Raw genomic sequence first — 7162 nt, 5'->3', positions numbered from 1 at the left:
ACAGGCCCTCTTCTGGCCTCTGGCTCAGGCCAGGGAAGCTGAGGCCTCCTCTGGAGCCTGGAGTTGCTGGGCCGGATGGGCATGGCTGACTCAGAGTTGGCCCATGCAGCCAGGTTCAGTCAGAAAAGAGGGCTGGGCCACACCCTGTTCAGAGAAGCCAGGCTGCTGCTCTAACCTGTAGGTCAGCAGCTCCCCAAGACTCTCCTCTCTTCTTCTCTCCTGTCTGTCCCTGCCTTCTACTGGGTGGGAGGCACTCTACTTGATTACTTCTGCTGTGTGTAAGCGTGTTCAGTGTGGGGACTGTGTGTCTGTGTGTGGAGGGGCTGGGGGAGCCAAGCAAGAGGCTTTGCACTGAATTGCAGTTGCTGGAATCTGTTCCCTCTGCCCTAAACAACCAGGGACCTCTGTGGGCCCAGCCCTGGCCAGGTGCCCAAATTACTCCCCTAAAATCCAGCTCTCAGTTAGTTACCTCTGCAGGATGCCCCTGAGATCCAGGGGCCATGCCTGCCCAGAGACGAGTTGTCTAATGGTGGACTTTCAGGCGTCTCACACCCCCAGCTGACCTTCCTGTCCCCGATGTGTGAGTGAGGGTGGGTGTAAGGGGAAGTTTCTGGGATGACTTGGAGACAGGCCAGACCTACGGTCAGAGCTGGTGCCTACCTTAAGTCACTTCCCTTGGCCCCTCCCTCCACCACTACCCTGGGGAGGCAAGAGATTAACCCAAGAATGCCAGCTTTCCAGACATGCTTCGGATTCAGCCCTGCCCAATCCCTCCCCCAGAAACACAAACTTGGGTGGGTGAGGTGTGGCGGCAGCAGAGAGAGGCGGGGAGAGAGGAGTGAGACAGGCCAGAGAAGCAGTGGGAACCAAGTCCCGACGGGCCTGCTAAGGGCTGCCATTTTTACTCTGGGGAACATGGGACATTTTCAAGTCAAAAAGGGACATGTTGTGATTCATATTTTTTTATTTGTATTTAAAAAATTTTTAAATATTTTATTGGAGTATAGTTGATTTACAATGTTGTATTAGTTTCAGGTATTCAGCACAAGTCAATCAATATTACATATACTCTTTGAGTCTTTTCCCATAGAAGTCATTATAGAGTGCTAAATAGAGTTCCTTGTGTTATACAGTGGGTCCTTATTAAGTTATCTATTTTATATATATGTTATTTATATATATATATATATGTAGTGTGTATATGTTAGTCCCAATCTTTCAATTTACCCTGCCCCCGCCCCACCTTTCCCCCTGGTAAGCATGTTTGTTTTTTACACCTGTGATTCTGTTTTGTAAATAAGACATTTGTACTATTTTTTAAGATTAATTTTTTTAAATTTTCCTTTCTCTCCACCCCACAGCTTGTAGGATCCTAGTTTGCTGACCGGGGATTGAATCCCGGTCCCCTGCAGCAGAAGGGTGGACTCCTAATCACTGGAACTCCAGGGAGGTCCCTGATTCATATTTTAAAAGAATCACTCTGGCTGCTGGTCGGGGAGTATCATGGAGGAACAGGGCTGAAGCATGGAGGCCAGGGAAGGGGCTCTTGCAATAATTCAGGTGAGAGTGAATGGTGGGTCAGCTGCCAGTGGTGGGGGCGGAGGTCATGAGAAGTGGGAGGAGTCTGGATACATTTTGATGGGAGAGCCAGCAGGACTGAACAGTAGGGGCTGTGAAAAGAAGAGAAGAGTCAGGGAAGACTCTAGGTTTTTGGCCTGGACCGTTGGAAGCAGTTGGTTCCCAGAAGCTGAAATGGGGAAGGCTGAGGACGAGCAAGTGCTCTGTTGTGGACGCATTACATTTGAGGTAGCTGCAGACAGCCAAGGTGAGATGTCAGGTACAAGATGGATGTACAAGTCTGGAGTTTTAGAGGGGGAGGTGGGCTGGAGCTAAACTCTGGGCTATGGTTCAAAGCATGTTGAAAATGCCGATAAGCCTTCACATAGTTCTAATGGGAGTCTACTCAGGCTGATCTTTCTGAGAGGCAATTTGACAATACCTCAAATATTAAAATATATATATGCTTTGGCCAAGAAATTTTATTTTTATAATTTTTTTAAGGTTTGTGGTTTCTTTTTTAAAAAAAGAATTTATTTATTTGGCTGCTCTGGGTCTTAATTGTGGCACGCAGACTCTTAGTTGTAGCCTGTGGGAATCAGTTCCCTGACCAGGGATCGAATCTGGGCCCCCTGCCTTGGAGCATGGAGCCTTAGCCACTGGACCACCAGGGAAGTCCTTGGCCAAGAAATTTTGATTCTGTATCATCTGTATATTATGTATATAAACATTATATAAGGTAAAGTTCACTAGCAGGGACCTGGTTAAATATAACTTGATATTTCCATTACAGTGTGTTCCCCTGCATCTTTTAAACATAAAACAAAACAAAACAAAAAAACATTATCTTTGAGTTGCAGTGGAAAAAAGCAAATTGTAGGACAATATACATAATGTCTAATATCATTGGTGCTTTTTAAAAATTAAAAAAATCTTTATAAATATTTCATTTGTATAGGGAGAAACAATAGCTAGAATGATATAGAAATAACCCAAGTAAAGAGATTGAGAGGAAGATACTTTTTATTTTTTATGTATTATTTGAATTTTTACCATACTGATATATACTTTTTGAAATTTAAAAGTAAAAACAGTATTTTTATTGACATATAGTTGATTTACAATGTTAAATTCTGCTGTTTAGCAGATTGACTCAGTTATACACACATATACATTTTTTTGTATTCTTTTCCATTATGGTTTTACAGAATATTGACTATAATTCCCTATGCAATACAGTAGGACCTTGTTATTTATCCATTCTGTATATAATAGTTTGCATCTGCTTACGCTAAACTTGCAGTCCATCACTCTCTGACCCCCTCCCCTGCCCCACCTTGGCAACCACAGGTCTTTTCTCTACATCTATGAGTCTGTTTCTTTTTTGTAGATAAGTTCATTTGCGTCATATTTTAGACTCCACATACAAGTGATAATCATATGGTATTTGTCTTTCTCTTTCTGACTTTAAAGGTAAAAAATATGTAAAAGGTCAAAGACGCGTGGGAACCCAGAGATAAACAAACACAAATTCTGGTTGGCAGAACAGGTTGTAAAGTGAAGAAGGGAGCTCAGGAAGTTCCCTTTGTGCTGGCCAAGTTCTCATAGGTGAGGGGCTGGCGCCCTTTACTACTGGTGCAGGGTTGGGACCATTCAGTTAGTCACAGAGCAAACAGAAAGTGGTTGCTGGGCACAGCGAAGTCAGGAATGAATCCGGCTTATCAGGCAGGGAGATTCAAGTAGAAGAGCGAGAAGAGGGTAGAGATGGGGAAGCACAAGAAAGTGGGGAGTGAGGGAACAGGGCGTTTTATTGAGAGGGACCAGGCAGCAAAATACTGCTGAAAAGTCAAGGACGATGAGCACAGAGGAATAACTGGAGCTTTCCTGGAGATCTTGGCCTGGAAAGAGCTGAGGGGGGCTGAAGCCAGAAAAAGGGGAGGCCTCTCTCAGGCTGGGCCAGACTGTCTGTGACTTTCTCTGAGGTTCTTTGGAGGCAGGTCAAAGGTAATGGCGAGAATCCATTGTCCTGTCATTCCCAGCGCAGGGAAGGGGGCTGGGGAGACCACCCTGTTTGGGCAGGCCCACTTCTAACACTAGAACAACAGAGTCCCCACCACCACCCGGATGGTTCTATGAGCTCCTTACTGCACAGTGGGGGCAGGGGGAGGCTCACATGTTTATGAACAATTGGACAAACCAGCCCATTTGCCTGCGCTCTCTCCACTTCCACCCCTCACAGCATTGCCACTTACTGTAGCCACCAGTCAGCCAGGAGAGGAAGGCCTTAAAGAAACAGGCTGCACAGGCCCTGCTGGTGGGCTCACAACGTTTGCACAGGCATGGGGCACATCATGTTGACTTCGTGGCCTCCTCACTCGGGCGAGGGTGCAGCTCCCGGAGAGTGAGAGCAGGATACTCTCAAGTACACAGTCTAGAACAGGGGCCCTGGCTTCCCAGCTCTGAGGATGGAAGCGCTACCAGAAATTAGAGGTGAGAGAGGCAGGCCCAACCACGAGAACAGGAAGTAGCCCAGGTACGTGGGCAAGCATTCTGGGCCTCAAGTCAGGAAGTGGGTTTCAGGCTGTAGGACACACAGACACACCCCAGTAGTAAGAAGAGGACGGCTGTACCACCTCTGAGCAGCCGTCGTGCCATGGCGAGGATGAGTCACTGTGATGTCAACGCTGCTGCCCTGACAAGTGCAGGTCTCTCCCCACCTCAGTGGATGATCTCATAACCCACCTGATCGCACACACAGGATGGGTGGGAGTCGTCCTTGGCCCCTCTTCTCTGTCACTCCCTTTACACCCATCCGTGAGTCTTCTCAAGTCCATCTTTTAGCTCCATCTCCAATCTGTTCCTCTCACCTGAATCCCAGCATCCTTCCCCTCTTTCCTGACCCCAGTGGAAGTTTCCTGATTGAGCTCCCTGATGCCTCCTGTTTCCACCAGTCTTTGTTTCATAGCAACCTGAGTGATCTCAGTACAATATACAGCTGACCACCAAACACCCAGCTTCAGACCCTTGATGGCCTCCTTCTGTCCTCAGAATAAAGTTTAAATTCCCTAATGTTGCCTGCAAACCCATTTATGATCTGGCCTTTGCCTAGGAGTTTTCCTCCACTCTCTGAGTTCCATCCCTGAACTTCTTTCCTTTCCAGCCATACGTGTGGCCCTCTCCTGGCTTTAGCTCAACGGGGTCCTTCTACATGGTGTGCCCCTTTCCCTTCTCTCCTGGCGTACTCCTACTTGTCTACTTTTTCACTGAAAAAATTTAAATATAACTTACATACAGTAAAATTTACTCGTTTTGGTGAATAGTTCCATCCCCCCAAGAAATTCCCTCATTCTCCTTAAAGCCAATGTTAGCTCCCATCACCAACTCTTGATAACCACTGATGTGTTTTCTGGCTTGCATTTTTTATAAGTGGGTATCCTATAAATGCACTCATTCAGTATATATGTGTAGCCTTTTTGAGAATGGTTTCTTTTACTCAGCATAATGAATTTGACATTCTTCTATGCTGTCGTGTGTATCTCTAGTCTGTTTCATATTTGTTGTTGAGAGTATTCCATTGCATAGATGTACAATTTATTTTTTTTTCACCAGTAGAAAGAACATTTGGTTTTTTCCCACTTTTTGGAGATCATGAATATTGTTGCTATAAACATCTTCGTACAGGGTTTTGTAGGCACAAACTTTCTCACTTCACTTGGAAAAACACCTCGTTGTGTGGGACTGTTGTGTTACTTTATAAGAAACTGCCAAACTGTTTTTCAAAGTTGCTATACTAGTTTATAGGCTTCCTGGTAGCTCAGCTGGTAAAGAATCCTCCTACAATGCAGGAGACCCCAGTTTGATTTCTGGGTTGGGGAGAGCCCCTGGAGAAGGGATAGGCTACCCACTCCAGTATTCTTGGGCTTCCTTGGTGGCTCAGATGGTAAAGAATCAGGCTGCAATACGGGAAACTTGGGTTCAATCCCTAGGTGGGGAAGATCTCCTGGAGGAGGGCAGGGCAACCCATTCCAGTATTCTTGCCAGGAGAATCCCCATGAACAGAGGGCCTGGTGGGCTACAGTCCTTGGAGCTGCAAAAAGTCAGACATGCCCGAGCGACCATGCACAGCACAGCATACTAGTTTCTATTCCTGTCACAATATATGACATTGAGTTGCCTCACCAACACTGTTGGTTTGTTCACCTGTTTGTCCATTCAATTTCTTAACATTCTACTAAGCACGTAGAGGTACTGCACTGGAGACTTTTTTTTTAAGTTCTTTATTGAATTTGTTACAGTATTGTTTCTGTTTTGATTTCTTTTGGCCGCCAGGCATGGGAGATCTTAGCTCCCAGACCAGGGATCCAATCTGCACACCCAGCATTAGAAGGCGAAGTCTTAACCACTGGACTGCCAGGGAAGTCCCTGCATTGTGGTTTTAATTTACACGTTCTTGATCACTAATAATGGTGAGTCTACTCATTCTTCTAAATCTCTGCTTGTTGTTCACTTCTGCCCACAACCCGCTACTATACTTGCTTTCTCTGTAGACTGATTACTTTCCTGTCCTTTGTGGTTCCATGACAACAAACATTTTCTCCACCTTGACCACAACCCACTAAATGCAATTGTTTACCTGTTTCCACCTACCCAACACCCTGGAGAAACACACACACGCTTCCCCATACCTCACAAACCTACACACCCACTTCCCCACACTTCACACACGCATTCAGGCCACCAACTTCCCCACCCTGCCTGCAACCCCTGAGCTCTGCAAATGCAGAAGCAGCATCTTCCTTTGGTATCTCCAGCTCCCAGCACAGACCTGAAACAGAATCCTTACACAATAAATGTTAAATGAATGAATGAATAAATGCTGAACAAATTTGAGAATGGGCAGATGAAATAGAGAGACGCTTTGCAACCAGAAGGACCTGGCTGTGCCAATTAACCCTTTCTCTGTTGGTCCTCACCCTAAGCTCATCTTCAGTTCAGTTCAGTGGCTCAGTTCAGTTCAGTTCAGTCGCTCAGTCGTGTCCAACTCTTTGCAACCCCATGAATCGCAGCATGCCAGGCCTCCCTGCCCATCACCAACTCCCAGAGTTTACCCAAACTCATGTCCAGTGAGTCGGTGATGCCATCCAGCCATCTCATCCTCTATCGTCCCCTTCTCCTCCTGCCCCCAATCCCTCCCAGCATCAGGGACTTTTCCAATGAGTCAACTCTTCCCGTGAGGCGGCCAAAGTATTGGAGTTTCAGCTTTAGCATCAGTCCTTCCAAAGAACACCCAGGACTGATCTCCTTTAGAATGGACTGGTTGGATCTCCTTGCAGTCCAAGGGACTCTCAAGAGTCTTCTCCAGCACCACAGTTCAAAAGCATCAATTCTTCAGCACTCAGCTTTCTTCACAGTCCAACTCTCACATCCATACATGATTACTGGAAAAACCATAGCCTTGACTAGATAGACCTTTGTTGGCAAGGTAATATCTCTGCTTTTTAATATGCTATTTAGGTTGGTCATAACTTTCCTTCCAAGGAGTGAGCATCTTTTAATTTCATGGCTGCAATCACCATCTGCAGTGATTTTGGAGCCCCAAAAAATA

The 7162-nt window shown here is 46.0% G+C and overlaps 1 long non-coding RNA gene across 1 annotated transcript in view; it reads left to right on the top strand.

Moving 5' to 3' along the window:
* The window catches only part of LOC104985367, a 7522-nt gene extending 1595 nt beyond the window's left edge, over positions 1 to 5927 (top strand). Inside the window, exons 2-3 of the long non-coding RNA XR_824888.1 lie at positions 1362 to 1560; positions 5887 to 5927. This is a non-coding gene — a long non-coding RNA (uncharacterized LOC104985367). The remainder of the gene's footprint in view (positions 1 to 1361; positions 1561 to 5886) is intronic.
* The last annotated feature ends 1235 nt before the right edge of the window (positions 5928 to 7162 follow it).

This window comes from Bison bison, unplaced genomic scaffold, assembly GCF_000754665.1.
Source record: "Bison bison bison isolate TAMUID 2011002044 unplaced genomic scaffold, Bison_UMD1.0 scf7180017864043, whole genome shotgun sequence".
NCBI lineage: Eukaryota > Metazoa > Chordata > Mammalia > Artiodactyla > Bovidae > Bison > Bison bison.
The sequence above is the reverse complement of the archived record's forward strand: the minus strand, read 5'-3'. Positions and strand labels throughout refer to the sequence as shown.